Source organism: Diadema setosum, chromosome 5 (genome assembly GCF_964275005.1).
Source record: "Diadema setosum chromosome 5, eeDiaSeto1, whole genome shotgun sequence".
Lineage (NCBI taxonomy): Eukaryota > Metazoa > Echinodermata > Echinoidea > Diadematoida > Diadematidae > Diadema > Diadema setosum.
In genome coordinates, this window is record NC_092689.1 from 3,109,708 (window position 1) to 3,128,141 (window position 18,434).

Here is an 18,434-nt window from a genome sequence, read left to right on the forward strand (position 1 = left end):
AAAACTGTTGCTTTTGCATTAATCATCTACACTCAACTGGACGGCTTTTGAAATCAAATGAGACAGGAAAATTGTCAGCAAAGGTGACTGAAAATAAGCAATTACATCAGCAGATGCAGTTTTTCAAATAAAACCGAAGTTCTGGATGAATCAGACGTTGTATCACTTTGGGTTTGTTACGGACCATCATTTACTGTTGGTAAGTATAGTGACAGAGCATTAGGACAACACAAGTTTCAACATCAATCAGTTAAGCTGGTTGTAATTTAGCAACAAACATATTCGAACGTATCCATGTTCTGCTTGGGAGAAGTTGAAATTGTCTAGGCGCTGCAGCAGTCTATTCCTGTTTATTCATTGAGTATTCCTAGAAAATGAGTGGACTTTGTCATCAGATTTAATTATACTACGAACTCCGTGGAGTCAGTTGGACGTAGACAAAATAATCGGGTCCACGGCACGAGCTAGACATCCATGAGTCATAATAATATCCCACGAGCTAGTCACTAGGCATACAATGTCTATGGCTCATGGGTGGTATGACTCTTTGGTGTCTAGCTCGTGGGATGACCCCTAATAAACAACAGGTAATGAAGATGTTGAGTTCACCACTTTGAGTTGGAGTAAGAAAAAACAAGCTGATCTATGCCTTTTTTTATTTATTGTGGTTGAGTTGCTGCATAGATAGTATAATGAAAGCATTTCAGCAACACTGAAGAGATTCTTTGTCAGTCGTTCACTTTGAGTCCCAGCTCTCACGATGATTTGCTTTTCCAATATCCTTGTCATCCCCATCGTCCTTCTTCTACACTGAACGTTCAATACACGATAGATTATCGTCACAAGTACCATAGATCGAAGGCTCGGAGGTAATCTTCTCTGGATGAAACGTCAGTGATGTCATCTGTTCGAATGACGTAGGGCTTTGTATTTCTGAAAATAGTCCTCCATACGTCATCTTCGAAGAAACGTCCATTAGATATCAACTTCTCATCGAAAACTTTCCATTTTAGGCGGTCCACTTTTGCCAGCGCCTGCGTTAAGGCTTCCTTCGCTTCGGTTGTAGACTCCTTTTTCATGAGGAAAACAAACTCATTGAGAAGCTTCATTGTTGGTTCTGTCGCCGCATAGTATGCAAACCCATCACACAAACTCGATTCTCTAGCACTGGAGAAGTAGACATCGTGGCTCAATGGTGTGAACACTGGCGTCGGTTCTCTTAGCCACACCGACTCGCTAACTGAGAAGAGAACGTCTACGCCATTCAAAAGGAATCGGAGGATGTAAACGATTCGCCTGATCGTGAAAGCTCTGTTAAACGACGACTTTCTAGTATTTGCGTATTCAACGGTCACCTTCCGTTGGCGAAGAGCGCGAAGAGTTGCGAACGAGCTTTTATCCTCCGCTATAATGAACACGTGATCATTGACACGGCTTCTTTTTAAACTCTCGAGCCAGTTCTTGGTGACATTCAAGATTTGGCGGTTCGTAGTCGTCACGACCACCCTGTTTCGTGGTTTCTCGGTTGGAATCGGTTGCGATCGGGTGTCTATAATGTGACCTTCGGGGTTTGCTTTCCCCAAGAACTGGAACACTCCGAGACTTCGTGGTGGTAGATTCGACCGAGCGTCTGTTACGTAATCGCGTCGGGAATACTGGTGTATTTCTGGATGGTAAGAGAACAGAACAATGAGTAACGCTCAAAGCGCAACTTTTAAAGAATTCATAATCACTTTGACCCTCAGTCGTTATGAATTAAAGAAGAGTAATGTTGTAAAGTATCGCGAGTGTGTGTGTGTGTGTGTGCACGCGCGCGCGAGTGGAGAGAGAGAGAGAGATTAATGTACATCTCAAGTGAGTCCTGACAGACACTGGGACAGCCTCATTCGAAACACATAATCTCTCTGCCTTTCAAAGAACAAGTGCATAATAAAGTGCATCCCTTTGAAAAATACACTTTCTTATAAAAAGATATCCCTGTCACCTTTAATGGAATCTAATGATGAATACAAACCCATCAGGAAGGACGATATAGTAGCGGCACTCTAAATTTTGTTACAATCAGAACAAGGTAGTTCAACATAAGAATGAAGGGCATTAAACAACAAAATCGATTTGTTGGTGTACAATGATATATACACACAATGTATGTATATTTTTCTCGAATAAGCACTGTTCAGGATAAAGTGATTACCTGCAACTTGGAATTCTGACGCCACAAGCCAGCTGATTGTGAACCCAAAGCTGAACGCAACCAAGTTGAAGAGCATCTGACGAGAGAAACAAATTATTGAACATTGATTGGTAAAATATTCAGAAAAATGATGGGAAAGACAGTATGGTAATCAAGGGCAAACAGTCCTAGTTTTGCGTGGTGTATGCGAAGGATGAATAATATAATTTATAAGTGGATGAGGAGATAGAAAGTAGAAGCTTTGATAATATACGAACACAACCAGAAATATCTTGAAGGGAGAATCAAAGTTACAGGCCATGTTAGGGTCATCCCGATTTCTCTTGTTGTCTGTGGGAGATGGGGAGTAGCTTCATCAATGGGTGGAAAAGGAGTGTCCTCCCTATTTCCTTATTGCCGGCAGGTTTTTCAACACTGTTTGTATACCATAACAACAAAAGGTGTTCCTTACTACCAGAGACCTGCCCGACACAGCAACAGCCAATGCATGAAACCTGGGCCCTGTTTTATGAAGAGTTGAAATTGATTAAAAAGTTGATTTCGATCACAAGTCTATGGCAACCTGTGTGTTAAGGCAATTTAAAATGGATTATATCTTTTGATAAAACAGGGTCCTGGATTCCAAAGATGGAAACGTATCTGAGTAGGAATAGATAAAATAAAGAGCTGCCCACTACAAAATTCTTATGGGAAGAATAAAAGAAATAATATCTATTAAAAAGTTGCATTGCTTTCCTATGTAGTATCCCTTCGCTCTATTTTCGTATGAAGACAATTATAAATGTCTCCAGCGGTTTGTTTCTATTAGGTTTGTGGCTGTACCGGTTGCTTTGTTTTCTTGTTTTCCTACTTTTATTTCTCATCTGATTCTATCAAAGATTTATTTGCTTATACTCATGTTCTGTTTAAGCTCAACCCCTATCTCTTTCCAAATAAAAAACTCCCCAACATTGGCTTTGTCCACTAAATTGCTGATACAAGGCATTGTTCAAGAATAGCCATGAGCTCAGCTCCGTGTATCATGTTCTGAAATGCAAAGGAGTCCGTGTTTTAGACGTTAGTCATTTCTGCGCAAGTCGATAGGGCATATATAGTCTACAAAGGTGGAAACCAGCAGTCCAAAGAGATGGAAACCAGGAAAGGGGATCTGAGTCCAGTCTCCGTCATTATTGACAAATCCGGAATGTTTATTATTCTCGTAGCGTAAACCTCTCATGTCATTGGGTCGAACGACTTGTCTTTTGTTAAGCGGAATGCCGTGAAGAAAGTCAGACATAATGTTAGCCTATTCTGCCTCCAGGGCATTAATCTTTCGAAGTAGGCAAATACCGTACAAACACCCTGGCGTGATGGAAACTCGGTGAAATCCGACGTAAGGATCATTCCAAATCTCCTTTAGATTGTCCACCTGATACAGCACGAGTATCCGTTGTCATAGTCAACAACCCAAAACATACGCGAGAGAGAATGTGTTTGTTGGGGGGGGGGGGCGAGGGAGGGAGGAAAATATAAAAGAAATATACGAAATTCTGGTCTTGATGAAGCATTGGCTTTCGTGCAGAGGCATTTAGGTACATATACATGTTATTTGTTATTTAGACACACGCTGGCAAGATATCCCAATACGACTTTGTTACGAATAAAACTGGTGACCCTTTTGATATGATCCTACTTAACATTTCCGTCACTACTAGTATTGTTCCGTTTGTAATTTTCATTTTGAAAATGGTGAAAATGGTATAATTTTCTTCATCCAAGTAGCCTTGTCAGTGTAAGCACTAATATCATTATTTCTACAGAGCACTGCCAGGCCTGCATTTCTCATGTTGGCAAATTTCACAATTTGGCAAATATAAACGTCATTATAAAGTAGAATCAAAGGCAGGAATCAAACCCAAGATCCAAAACTCTAGCGCCTTCAACACCAGATCACAGTACTCCTAACTGCAAGATTTGAAAATCCCGCTGCTCTATCCAAATTGTATCTTTAGAGGAAAAGAAAAAAAAAAACATTACTCAACGAAAGTAAAATGTAAGTTAATTGCTTACATATAGTTATTGTTAAATTTTTTCGTCTTTCATAGTACAACACGTGTTCAAAAGTGTCTATTTTGATAACAATTTTGAAAACGATAGGCACTGTCATCACCAATTTTCCAAACTTGAGGTATGACAGCAGGAAGTGCACCCTGGTATTAACACTTTCTTCTTTTCTTATTTCGAGTCGGGGTTAAAGAGTCACTGTTGTGAATCTTCACAAACTCTATTACAAACAGATCGGAAGAGTACGTAGTGCCCAGTTTTACTGGTGTAGGCATGACTCGCTCTGAGGCAGTTCATGAGGAACTTAACCTCCAAATAACAAAAACAGAAATCAAACTGATGAACACCACTGACCCTGTTCTCGTGTAAACCTACATCTTGTTTCATTGTGAGTTTCAATATACATACTAAATGTCGTTGACGATACAGACATGCAGATGAGATGACCACGTTCTGGATTTTCTGCATTTTCTGGATTTTTCTTCCGAATGAATGTGTACGTAGCTCAGGTCCAGTTGCATCATAGCTTTATTACGTAGCTATAATCTAATACTGTTAGGGTGTCTCATCTGAAGCATGATAAGCACAATACAAAATACAGCTAATCCATGAGCTATAAAAAACATTGAAAAACGCAAGTGTGGAGACTTCTTATCAAGAGTGTCCTACCTAATTAATGTTATGTGTGTGTGTAGGGGAATATAACTCTAAAGACGAAATCTGAAGCGAGCCTGCTTTCTAATCTACACTACATATCGCATTGCTGAGTCTTATTTAAGCATCCAATTCAGAAGGGTCTTGCAAGGGTCGGCTACTTTCATTATGCTTAGTATTCATGTTGAATAATGCTTGGGATACCAAAGCTAGATTTCCCGAGGAAGGCAGAAGAAACCTAAAGACTGTCAGTAGCCGTATCTCTCCTGTGACCGCTGATTGTTCGCGAGTGTCCTTTTAGCTCCAATGAATGCTAACGAAGGAGATGAGTTATTACGTAATACAGTTACAGTCTAAAGACGCGTTCTCTTCGTTACACAGGGCTTTCATGGTCCGATGAGTTTACTCTTCATTCGAAACGAGCCACGCCTTAGCGAACGACACCAATAAGGTTTTGTGTCCACTCTTGTCCAGTAACCCTTCTCGGAGCAAATGTCTCGAAGTCTCACCGTTATTACATACCATCATCTTGCCTCCTGGGAATACCAGGGTTAATGAACCGGTTTTGGAAGTCATTTCACAAGCTTCCCGTTCGCATCTTGCGTTGTCAGATCTCGTTACTTTGTTCGGCAGTGTTCAGTGTACAGAGTCATGTTAAGGGGATAGATGCTCAAGCGAAAAAAACAAACAAACACAATAACAACCCACTAATCTTCTGCATTAATCGACCTTTGCAGTCGTTGCTATATATGAATACATACATCGGAATGACAACACATTTTCAGCTTTTCAAACACGTCCTAACATAATTTTCACACCTGTAAGCCCCCCCCCCCCCCCACTGAGGTGGTCATCTTGTGCCTTGCATTAATACAGTCATGTGAATGTAAAGAAGGGTGTGTCACATAGTTGTCCCTGTGTGTAAAGGGCGTGGTCGTCACAGAAAAGGTGTCGCGTATATGGTGGTATTAATAATTGTCAGATCTTCTTACCCTAGTGATTGAGAATCTCAACGCCATCTCAGCTGCCTGCTGTGACGCGGAGAGCCCCCCGGTGAGACAATATCACTCATCTGTGTAGAGGAAATTCCATAATGGCGGGTTAACTTAAATGCGTAAACCCACTTGTACAACTCACACAAATCTTGGGCTGTGAGATTTCATTCTGCACCTATGTAGTCGTGAATAGCTAAAATAAAACTTCTTCTGCGGTTTCTCTTGGGTGGACCTGCCCTTCATAGGTTACATCCCGCACTTATTTCTATACACAGTCACAATATCCTGTACTTATCTTTTGTATAATATGACATATACATACACACACTTTTTTGTTTTTCCTTGATATTTATTGATTTCATTCAAATTATACGTGAAACACACACGCACACACACATATATATGTATGTATATATATATATATATATATATATATATATATATATATATACATAGGCCTACATAGATATCAAGAGTGAAAACAGTCGTATAAACACCGCAGGAGCACAAAAAAAAAATGGATTAATTTATAGTATTTTTTTGGCTCCTGTGGTGTTTATACGACTGTTTTTACTCTTGATATCTATTTATTACACACCGACGCAGAACTTTCACATTTTGATTACATATTATACATATATAGGGCCTACATAAGAATATATCGATAGAGAGAGAGAGACAGAGAGAGAGAGAGACATAAATATGTGCACGGTGTATGTATTATTGATTTAGCAAAGTATCGACAGTCACACACTTGTCAAGAGAAAAACGGTTAATGCATCTTTGCCAACAATAAATCTACGTGTAAATGAATAAATAGATAAAGATAACTTGTTGGCAAAAATGTATCGACCATTTTCTCTTGACAATCACGCAATCAATCGATGTATATTTATGTCATATGAGGATTTTTTCCCGTGTGTTGGTTCCAGTACACAAAAGATGAAAAAGGAATTAAGAGATTGTAATGCATTATTACCCTTCAACAACTTTTAACGGTTGCGCCGTAATTTTTCTTCCTCTTGGATACTGTCCAACACCTTTTTCAATGCATCACATGTCTTCAGGGTTTCGGACAACAGAGAACGCAAATATTGCATTACAATCTCTCTTTTTATCTTTTGTATAACCTGTATCTATATCTAACTATATGTAGGCATATATAGTATATATATATACATATATGTAAACAAATGTATGTATTTCTATTGAAAATCGTTCTTACGATGATGTCATTAAGATATACACTAATATGGCTGATTATGCTGGCCCATACATGTAGATTCTTCAAATTTCATTAAAGTCCTGTACCTGGAGATGACTGGTCACACACACACACACACACACAAAGTTCAACATTTCTTGATTTTTACGTTGTGTGGAAAAGTTACCATGAAAGCGAGGCATAGGCCCTCCTGCACACAAACACACCAATGCACACGTACAAAATGTACTCGCGAACACACGCGAAGTAAAACGTACAACATTAGACAAATCTGCAAGGTACATGTCACGTAGGATTAATCTGCGGATAAATCATAAAGATAATTATGACGAATAAAGTGAGACGCATGCAGGTGCATATTGTGACTACTCGAAAAACACTGAACGGGCTTTTAGAATACGGTAAAATTCGGGTAAAGTTTGGGAATGTTTAAAAACATAGACGCCTTCCAACAAAAACTTAGTGATAAACAATCTCTAATTATCGTTTTATACACAGTACTTACGTATTCTAGAGCAGTTCCAGTGTGCAGTTATATAGCAGGGGAAAATGGCGGGTCAGCAAACCTCGGTGAAATCGCACGTATACCGGAAAATGTGATTGAATGTACTATCCCGATATGACCGAGGTGTCCCAGCTATGCAGGAAACGACTTTCTGAGCGAGCCTTATCCACCCGCTAGCTACACTACCGACCTACTACCCATTGTGGAGAGCTAGTGTGCGCCTCTCTTGGTCGGGCATGAAGCACTCTGATGCCTACCAATGAAAGAGAAGCCTACCCCACCCATGATGAAACTTGGGCGACAAAGTGTGCTTAAGGAGCGTTTATTGTTCCGATGGGGTAAAGACGGTAGTGTGAGAGTGAATAGGTGCTTTTGTTCACTATCCACCTCACCCCTCTGTCAATTTGTGAAGGGCGCTTTAATACCAATGTATCAAGGAAGAAGAGTACACCAATTGGACTCGCCCAGTCAAACGGAGCTCAAGGCGGTGACGTTTGAATCGGTAAACAGGGCGCCATTAAGCAAAGGGAGGTCTTCCAAGAAAGAGAATGACATGTTCTCTAGCGAAAAAAAAATAATAAGTGAAATCATAATAACAATCATCACAATCATCACAATATACATAGTTTCAAACCAAACTTGTTACATTATCCATGCTCCCAGGGGAAAAAAAAAACCGAGATGTCCAAAAAAAAAATGAGAGCTTGTATATTATGGACAAGTCAATATCATACATAGGCAAATTAATACACTGATGAAATCAGAACTTATAAAAGCAAGATTAATGGGCGTAATAACCATGCTCCTGATAGTCAATGCTTCATGGGATCTGGCTCCGTGAAGGGGTATTTTGTGTCACAGAATTTACAATATTGATTGATAACGGATTATGTAGCTCTCGGTACTTGTGTACAATCTCTTCGTTAAACATTTTAGGCAATGTGTTCACTATCTCTGTCAAAAGTCTAAGCAAATTCGTTTGCACAAAGAACAACATTTGGATGTCGAGAGTGAGCTGGTGAGAGTTTGTCTAGCTGCCACTGACGAGGGAGACTGCTTTTGTAGATATGGCAGAAGACGGAGTCATTATATTCAACATGTCTCTGTTCATTCGAATTCATGAAATTCTTCCGTCGAGAGGTTTTTATGCAACTGAATGACAAATTGCTTTATACATCGACGTAAAAATCACTGAATAAATTCAGTGCTTATTTACGTCAATGTAGAGCAATTTTTCAATCAGTTGCATGTCTCTGTTCATTTGTCGACAAACACAAGAAACCATTCCTTTTTTTTGGGGGGGGGGGGTTGTTGTTTTGTTTTTCAGAGAGGGTAGTGATAATTTTCAATCACTTATTACTGATCAGACTATTCCGAATAATTATGTCCTCATGAAAAAAAAAAATAGTGCTTCTTGATGTTACTATTAGTAACAGGTTGTTTGAAGGTTATTTTCTCGAAAAAAAAAATGAAAGGCGCCCAAAATGTTGGTGTTACAGAAAACCAAGATAAGTTCGTTTTCAAGAAAAAAATATAAAAACAAAACTAGTGAAACAGAAGCGAATTTGGGAGAAAGAGAAGAATGATACTATCAAAGCAAGCAGCTACAGCTCCGTGGTTGAAGAGCTAGTACTTGCTTGTCTAAAATTTATCACATTTGCTTAACGTGACGTTCAGGGGTCGTCTCAGACAGATAGCTACTGATGAACATTGAACAATTGCGGAAGCGTCAACCATTAGGAACTGAGTCTCATGTGTGTGTGAAAAGAGCTGCTGCGACGTCATACACTTTTAACTGTGACATCATCATGATCACTAAGAGGGATTTGTCGCAGTTCTCATCGCATTGCATCGATCATAAACGTTGCTAGTCTCAGTTGTTGTCCACGAGATCGCACTTATCTTCCATGGCAGATTGAGACCACGTACACTATAACTTAAATCAAGAAAGATGATGAAATAGTAATTTTTGTATTGAAACACTCACACACCCACACACATACGCACGCGCACAAACAAACAAACACTTACCATTGCTCACATCAATTTTTAAAATCACTTTATGTGTATGTATTTGATATCGATATGTTATATCCACCACTGCAGCATATAGGGGATTCTAAACCTACAACGAGATGTTCTTGAAAAAAAAAAAAAAAAACTTTTTTAAAAGGGGTTTTCGTAACACTATGTACCAGCGTCAAGAATCTTTACTTTGTCTCCATTGATACAAAAATGAAATTAAACTGAAAAGAAAGTAATATTTACTAACAAGACTTTAGAAAACGATGGGAGGAGTAGGAGGAAATGAACTGCCAAAGGGAAGGTAAAAAAAAAAAATAGATTTATTGTCTTAAGGTCAAGGAAAGAAGAAAAAGGTCAGCTCAATCAGATTTCTGGCCAGAGATTAGAGACATAATAGTCGTGCATTATTCATTCCTTACATCCTGGGTTTTGAAAGGACTTTCCCCCCATGGTTCCACTTGGTAATGAATAGTTCCTTTAAGTTCAAGACTGACAACAGGAGGATGAGGGAGAATAGATGGGAGATGAAGAGGGCTGTTGGTTTCTTCGTCATGGTTTCCCCTCACTATTCACCGCAACCACCCCCCTTCCTTTAAGAAACGGAGGGGGTGCAAAAGACTAGGGGGGAGAGAAGGAGAAAGGGAGAGAGAGACAAGAGAGATAAATAGGAAGGGAGAGAGAAAGAAAGAAAGAAGGGAGTGATAGAGAGAAGATGTAACCATCAGACGCAGTGAACTGTTCAAGTAAGTAGTGAGAAAAATCATACAACAAAACATGAACATTAGCATTACAATACAGATATCTATGCATGCAGGTGCATGGTGTGTGAGTGCGTATGTGTGAATGTATGCGTGTATTAATGTTTGTTTGTATTATGTAAATTGGATGAAGAAAGATAAACAGTTACTAAAAGTAACAAAATGTTTGTTTGTTTGTGTGTTTGTGTGTGTATTTATGTGTGTGTGTGTGTGTGTTCAAGAAGCATGGGTCGGTCGGGGGCCAGGGCTGCTAGTCACAGTTTCGTGAAAGTTGTCCTACAGCCCTGATAAGTTGTCGGTCTCTGACAATCACCATAGTAACAGTCAGTGACCAGGGTTTCTTGGTTAATCAAAACAAAGGAATTTACTGACATTGTCAGAGACTGACAACTTGTCAGGGCCGACAACTTGTACGAAATCGTGCCCGAAGCTCTCTTGGACTACTTGTTCTACCGTAACCGCTGAGTGGCAGTGCAGAAACTTCAAGCACAGAGGCCACCCCCCGTTTTCCGTTTCACCGCGCCCACCTGATTGTGCTCCTGCACCCATTCATCAGGAGGGGCCTGCATTCACCTTGGAATGTGTGGGTGGTTTTTTTTTTTTTTTAAGCGAGTCTTGAAGATGTCAATGAATAACAAGGGTGTGTGCGTACTTTAAAGTACATATGTAATCACTTTCATAGGAAGATGAGGGAGGGGGTTTCCGCATAGCGTTACAGAAAGGAACGGATTATCTATCAAGTGTAAAGTGTGCAGTCGGCAATTCTCCCCTTACGTAACCCTTCTAAAATAACCTCGCATTTTTAGAAAAGACAGATTTCGCGTTTTGAGAGTTCTATGGAAACGCACTACAACAGATCAGTAGCCCCTGTATACACTCGTACACTTGGTCTTCTTCAGCTTTATTGTCCGTACACAAACATGGTGAGTAGTTAAGCCTACTTGTAGAAACCATCTACAAGGAAACATTTTGAGAATTTCAACTTTTGGGGCCATCCTGAATATTATCGCAATCCTCAAAGATGCAAAAGTTGCATCATCCAATTTCGGACATTTCAGGTAATTTCACTCAACTATAGTTATACGTTTATTCATGTCTGTTTGCTACAACTTCTAGCTCTCCCGCTATGGATACTTTGTACAGGTATGCCAATCATATTCATGTTTACTCTTCTTCCATCTGTCCATATATTGTATTATAATCGCCAAGTTGTTCTGAAACAGTTATGTTGGAATCACGTTCAATCCATTATGTTCATCTTATTTTATTCGATAGCTTATTAACATATTTTACGCTCAATATTTCTATTCCACGCATGCACCTCGGTAAATGGTAATTTTCTTTATCACACCGTGTGTTGTGTACAGATTGTGTAAGGACTATAAAGCTAAAGAAAGTTTCGAAAGCTTCAACCGATCCAGCTGGCATCCTATACGACATAATCACCTTGTCTTCATTTGTCACGATTATCTATATGCATGTGGAAGAAATCAAGTTTGAGGCGGACTTTGCTCTCTACTTTTCCCTTTTAATCGAGCTTTTAGCCTGCCATATCCTTCGTTAGGATCTACCAACAGAACACACATTACAATAATTGTCTAGATGACATAATATTGTGCCATTTAATATCGTATAATTCAGTAATAATATAAATCTTCTAAAATAGCACCTCTGCACAAATCAATCAAACACTTTAACACAAAATGTTCTGTGGAATCAAAAGATTGATTTAAAAAGTTAAAAAATATTTAAATCATCAAAAAAATTTACCTCAACAAAAATTTGAAAATCAAAGATTTAATTTCAAGAATTAAAGATCATTAGAATGATAAAAAAACACTACAAAACATTTTGTGAGGCAGATCAATAAGAAATCACAATGATCTCTTAAACAATGGGATATTTAACGAAGTTAAAACATTGAAATATTATTCTAAATGATATTGCCTGATATCTGATAATCATTATCAGATATCAGACAACTTTAAAACTAGAGTGGTTTAATAGGGTGAAAACTTCTTCATTTGCCTTGTAATGCCCATGTTATGTATGTGTGTCTGTGTGTGTGTGTGCGTGTGTGTATGTGTGTATATGTGTGTGTGTGTGTGTGTGATAGATATTCTCTTTGATCAGGCAAAAAAGACAATCAAACGTTCTCTTTAGCTGAAGAAAGGGGAAAATCGACACCACCTTTTGACATTATTTCTCATTCACCGCTAGATGGCGTCCACAGGTAATTTGCGATTCTCAACATTGATGTACCCAACAGGAATAATGCCACAAAGATGCTCAAGCAAAATTGACAACAAACACACCGAACCCTCTTCAGCTGTCCCGCCTCTCCGGCAGTCTTCTTTATTTTCACTAGATGTTGGTAAAATTAGCTATCTGTCATTACATCACGTGTTTCTCCAGCGTGGCAATTTGATTTGAGCATTTTTGGTACTGTATTTGCAAGAAATTTCCTATTTTCGTGATATATACTTATGGGCCCGAATTCTCAAAGGTGGAATAATTTTATTATAACGCTCATTCCGCCGATTTATTACGCCTCTTATGCAAATCAGGCCCTCGTGACGTAAAATGACGCAGTTTCTTTCCCGGAATCTATTGTGGAATCTAAGGTGGAATAACTTATTCCCCGGAATAACTATTTCGTGGAATAGTTATTCCAGCTTTGAGGATTCGGGCCTAGGTGTATAATGCCCAAACTTAAACATTATTAGCAAGATGGAGTGGCCCGCTGAAATCATCATCAAACTTCATAGTCAATAAGACTCATGCAAAACTTACTTTGTCCATAGCATCTTGTATTCCCCTACTAACATCTAATGATGATTGTAACTTACAGACATGGTCATTGATGTCATGAGCAGTTTGTGCAAGAAGTTTATTTATTTTCCCAACACCTCACCCACGTGGATCGCCAAATATGTTGTAGTTGCATTATATGCTGTTGTTTAACCCTCATGCTAAAAATTCTATGATGATCGTGATGAAAATACCATCATTGACGTAATGTTGATAACGACATTTGGTACTATCGCATAATATATGTCATGCATACTGTGTCATGAGTGTTTTTGTTCAAATTCCTCTACCTACTCGTACAACAGACACACACACACACACACACACACACACACACATTATATATTTTATTATATTTTGATATTTTTGTCTGTATATATATATATATATATATATATATATACATAATAATATGTCACGTTGAAGCTGATTATGATGAAGATTATTCATATTTCTGAGACCCTGCAATCTGTATCAAAGCGAAACACACACACACACGCAAACGCACACCACCACCACCACCACCAACAACAACAACAACAACCTCCTTAAGAAATGTGCGAACCTAGGCGCAGCCTTAAATTCGTTTGTTGGACCATCAGGCTTATACAGAGGAAATGTGCAGGACATTAGTGGTTGAATCATCACATTCACAATGTGTTTCTTTAGCGTGTTGTCAATGAATCCAATTAGTACACCGAGGAGCAACGATATGAATAAAAACTGCCAACGTGTCAGCCATTTTATCATTTACTTGAGTTTACTACTTTATTTTCTTTTTATTTTGTATTTTTTCTGATGAAACAGACTGCATAATGATAGGTTTATTTTTCAGAAAGAACGTATGATAAGACAAAATGTAATCAAGGCAAAATAACAATGGGACGGTGAAAAAATAACTTACAACATACATTTCCCTCGAGTTAAAAGAAAAATCAAAATATTACAACTACTTTGAAATGCCTGGCCATTTGTCACACGACCAATAGGCGTTTACAAAAGTGATTGACTATGCTTATACAATGACAAGAAGAATGACTCGTTAGAGACCTAATATGGGTGTAACCATCGCCGCAGGATCCTGAACAGAATTGTCTGTTTGTACCCTTTGCACGACAAATGAATTCATGTTAAAACGATGTTATTTACATTAAATTCACTTCATAGAATGCATTTTAACAGGAGCACGCTAAAATCCTCTACCCTAAAACATCTACATCTATAATAAATAGAAATATTTCAGCCCAAACGTAAAGAAACATCATCATTATTCTTTTTTTTTTATTTGGTCGGTCTAATATCGTAAAGAATATGACGGCTTCACCGCAGTGATGTTCACACCGTAACTATACCAAGTGGATAATAGTAGTAATGTTTACAATAGCACAATAATCGCCCAGTCACAATCACTAGATAGGTTTGACAGAGATAGTCTACTGTAAAACACACAGAAGAGATACAAAACGAAACGATCGCCTTGATGTGCTTTATACGGACTTAATGTTCATGACTTCCAAAGTCCACAAACATACATAAAACATACAGTTGTGCATGACCTAGCTTGCTAGGAGGGGTCACAACAGTGCAGTGTCAGTGCCAATACCGCCCCCAGCGTCCAACCCTTTCACTGAAAATTCGTGAAGAAAAAAAAAAAAAAAAGCAGATGTACTTTTTAACCTTCTTGGAACCACCGCTAGAGAATGTCATTGGCAGTACGTACAGACAGGTTGGCCGTGGTAATGATAGAGCTAACCTTACTGCAACCCCAGCGGACACGGTGCTCGTCGTCTGTTGCGGCAATGTACGGCGTCCATTACCGTGTGTGGATAACAAGTTAAAACTACGACAGGTAAAGACGATACATTCATTGCTACATCATGGGAATCGTTGAATTTATACTCTTGTGTACACTTTAACGATAGCAGACAATTTCTTACGAAAGACCATACACACGTGAAGAGACATAGTTATCCAAACATTGCATAGAACCTAGGGAAATTAATAATAATAATAATAATAATAATAATAATAATAATAAAAAAATCGTCATATTATTACGTAGTAACACAATGAGGTTGAATGAACAATCCTTCACATTAATGGCAACCTACATGTACGTTGATGGAAAACATATTTCTCGTCTCTTTTTTTTTCGTCAAAGAAACTACGAAATTAATGTTTGATTTAAAATACATTTAGTGTTTTACCAAAGCCCACTGGCGATGTCTTGAGAACGGCTAGGTTTTGTCCCTTGGATGCAATTAGCACATGTTACTGATAGGGTTTGGTTTTGTCATATGTAAAGTTGTAAATTATACACACAGTCATGAAAATTTGTGAAGCAATTCTGGAGACAAAAAAAAAGATAGTGTAAATAAAAACATTCCCTAGTGTTATCCTAACCAACATAAACAATCCATTGACGAGCTTTTAAGAGTCGTGCCACATTGTGCTGTTACGCCATAAACAGAAAAAAATCGTGCGGTCTGAAACGAAGGCTACGACGACCCATCTAACAGTCAATGCCGATGAATTTTCACCACAAGTATGATTAATGGCGTCGATGTGGCTTTCAGTTGCCCAATGTGTCCATTTACATTACACAATACAGTATCATACAGTGCGTGATAGTATTGTCAGGAAATGGACAGAAACATATGGCACAAAATATCAGTTCTTCTATACAATTCTTAATTTACAAGAGAAAGTTATTTCATACATCACCAACCTTTAGACATTCTCTTGGATAAAAACCAGCATTAGGATACAACCATAAACATTACATTCACAATATCGAGTTTCGTGTCATCTATATAAGATCGCAGAAAATTGTACATTTTTGACAAATATAAATAAATATATAGTTCTACATATCTGCAAGATACAAACAATGTAATTTCACATCATATCATTCGCTTACTATGACAAACTCGTAATGCATATCACGTAAAAAAATACTGAACATAGTCACTTGGACAATACACAAAGGTTAGATTTTCCGAAAAAAAAAATAATCACAACTTGCCGATACAATGATCTTGGCACCCCGTAATACGATTAAGTGTAATGTTTGTATTTTTTCGTGCATTGCTTTATGACTTAAAACCTTATGTTAAGGCATTTCAGTTACACAGAGAACTAAATAAATCGGGGAAATATCGCTTTAAAAAATCAGGACTGCGTAGTACACCCAAATGGGTACATCGATTGATGGTCTTCAAGACTACTAATAGTTTCAAATACTACCTATAGACTACCTGTCAAGACAATAATTATGTCATCGAAGTTCCGCACATATTTCAATTCTTTACATCTATTTCCCTAACCAATGTGTATAAATGTGTTGAGATATAAGTAATTTCTTGTACACATATAATCTAGAAATACGGATATGTTTGTTTATAATATCCTATGTTTAAAATTCATGTGCTTTCAAAATCAGATTTTTTCCTTTTTGCTGGCGTATGTGTAGAAAAAGAAACTAAACTTCGACTCTGACTGTAAATATTCAATCGTTTTGTTGAGTACTTTATTGAGCATTAGATCATAAGAAGGCATTCATGACGGATCCTTCTCAAAATGATAATAACATAGTTTCAAATTTAACAAAAATAATGATAATAATGATGATAACAGGAATAAGAGTAAATAATTGTATATCGACAACATAAAATGTCAATAGTAGGGGGTCATATTTATCAGAGGAAGCTTTCTCATTGCAATACAATTCAATTCAGTTCAATTCAATTCAATTTTGAATCAATTCAAATAAATTGAATTGAATTGATCTGCATATCGACAATAATAGCGGGGTCATATTTATTAAAGGAAGTTTTCTCATTGCAATTCATTTCAATTCAGTTCAGTTCAATTAAATTCAATTCAATTCAATTCAATTTGGTGAATTGAACTGAAGTGAATTGAATTGAATTGAAATGAATTGAATTGAACTGAAGTGAATTGAATTGAACTGTGTGTACGAATATGCTATAGACAATAATAGTCCGGTCATAATTTTCAGAGGAAGCCTCCTCATTGTAATAACGGTTAGTTACCAGTACGCCAGCATCGCAATGTCCCTATCTTTACGCGAGGGTGAAAAGTGACGTTTGGGGTAAAACATTTTGTCTATGGAATTCAAGCCCCTGGCTCCTGATTCCGTCTCATCAAATACCCCAACTGACCTCCCACAAGTATAGTTATTGTAAGTGCCTGTCAAATTTACTTCTGGCTATTTTAGATCATGAAAAGATTGCATTACGAGGCAAGACTGTGAAAAGACTCAAGCTACTCACGATTGCAATATTTACACACAAGGAAAAAAAAATAATCACACAAGCAACTGGTTGAAATACATACATTTAAAATGACTTCTGCAGCGGGGACTTTATGAAAACTTGCACTAGACGACAAACAAACTTGGCAGTGGAAACCATAGTGATACAATCTTGAAGGCCACCAATTATATCCTAATATGATTCACAGGATATGACTCCATTTTGAAGAGATTTACAATTTCTCGTCATAACGAATACAATCATGAACAAGCATCAACATCAGTTGAGTCCCTTACCGACGGCAATCGTAATGAATTATGTACAATCATTTCATAAGCATTTCTCATTCGGTCTAGTCTCGTGATCGATCTTTCCCTGAACTGTCGTAGGGGCTTTTTGCAACTTACGAGCAGTAATACTTCTTCAGCTCTGCCCACGACATGGTGGGACAAAGGTCTGACGGACGCTGGTCAATGACGCAGACTGACCGGAGCACTGGCTGACAGCAGTGCCGGGTTCGTGACTGCTTGACTCGGATGACGAACGTAGAGGCATTGATGTAGAGAAGAAATGTAGATGATCGACAGTAAAACACAGACGATATAGAGAGAATCCAGAGAAAGAAAGAATGAAACCAAGATATAGATAGATACATAGATAGATAGATAGATAGATAGATATACAGATAGATAGATAGGTAGATGACTGAATAGACAGATAGAAAGATAGATAGATAGATAGATAGATAGATAGATAGACAGACAGATAGGTAAATAGAGTAAGTAGATAGAAAGCGAAGATGTTGACAATGGAAAACGAATAAAAGTTGGCGTGACTCAAAATTGTGTAAGTTCTCAACTGGGCGCCACCAATACTACGAGTCAAGAGACACCACCGTCTGAACACATCACATCAATGGCGTTGATTGGTTGCTCCGAAACACACTG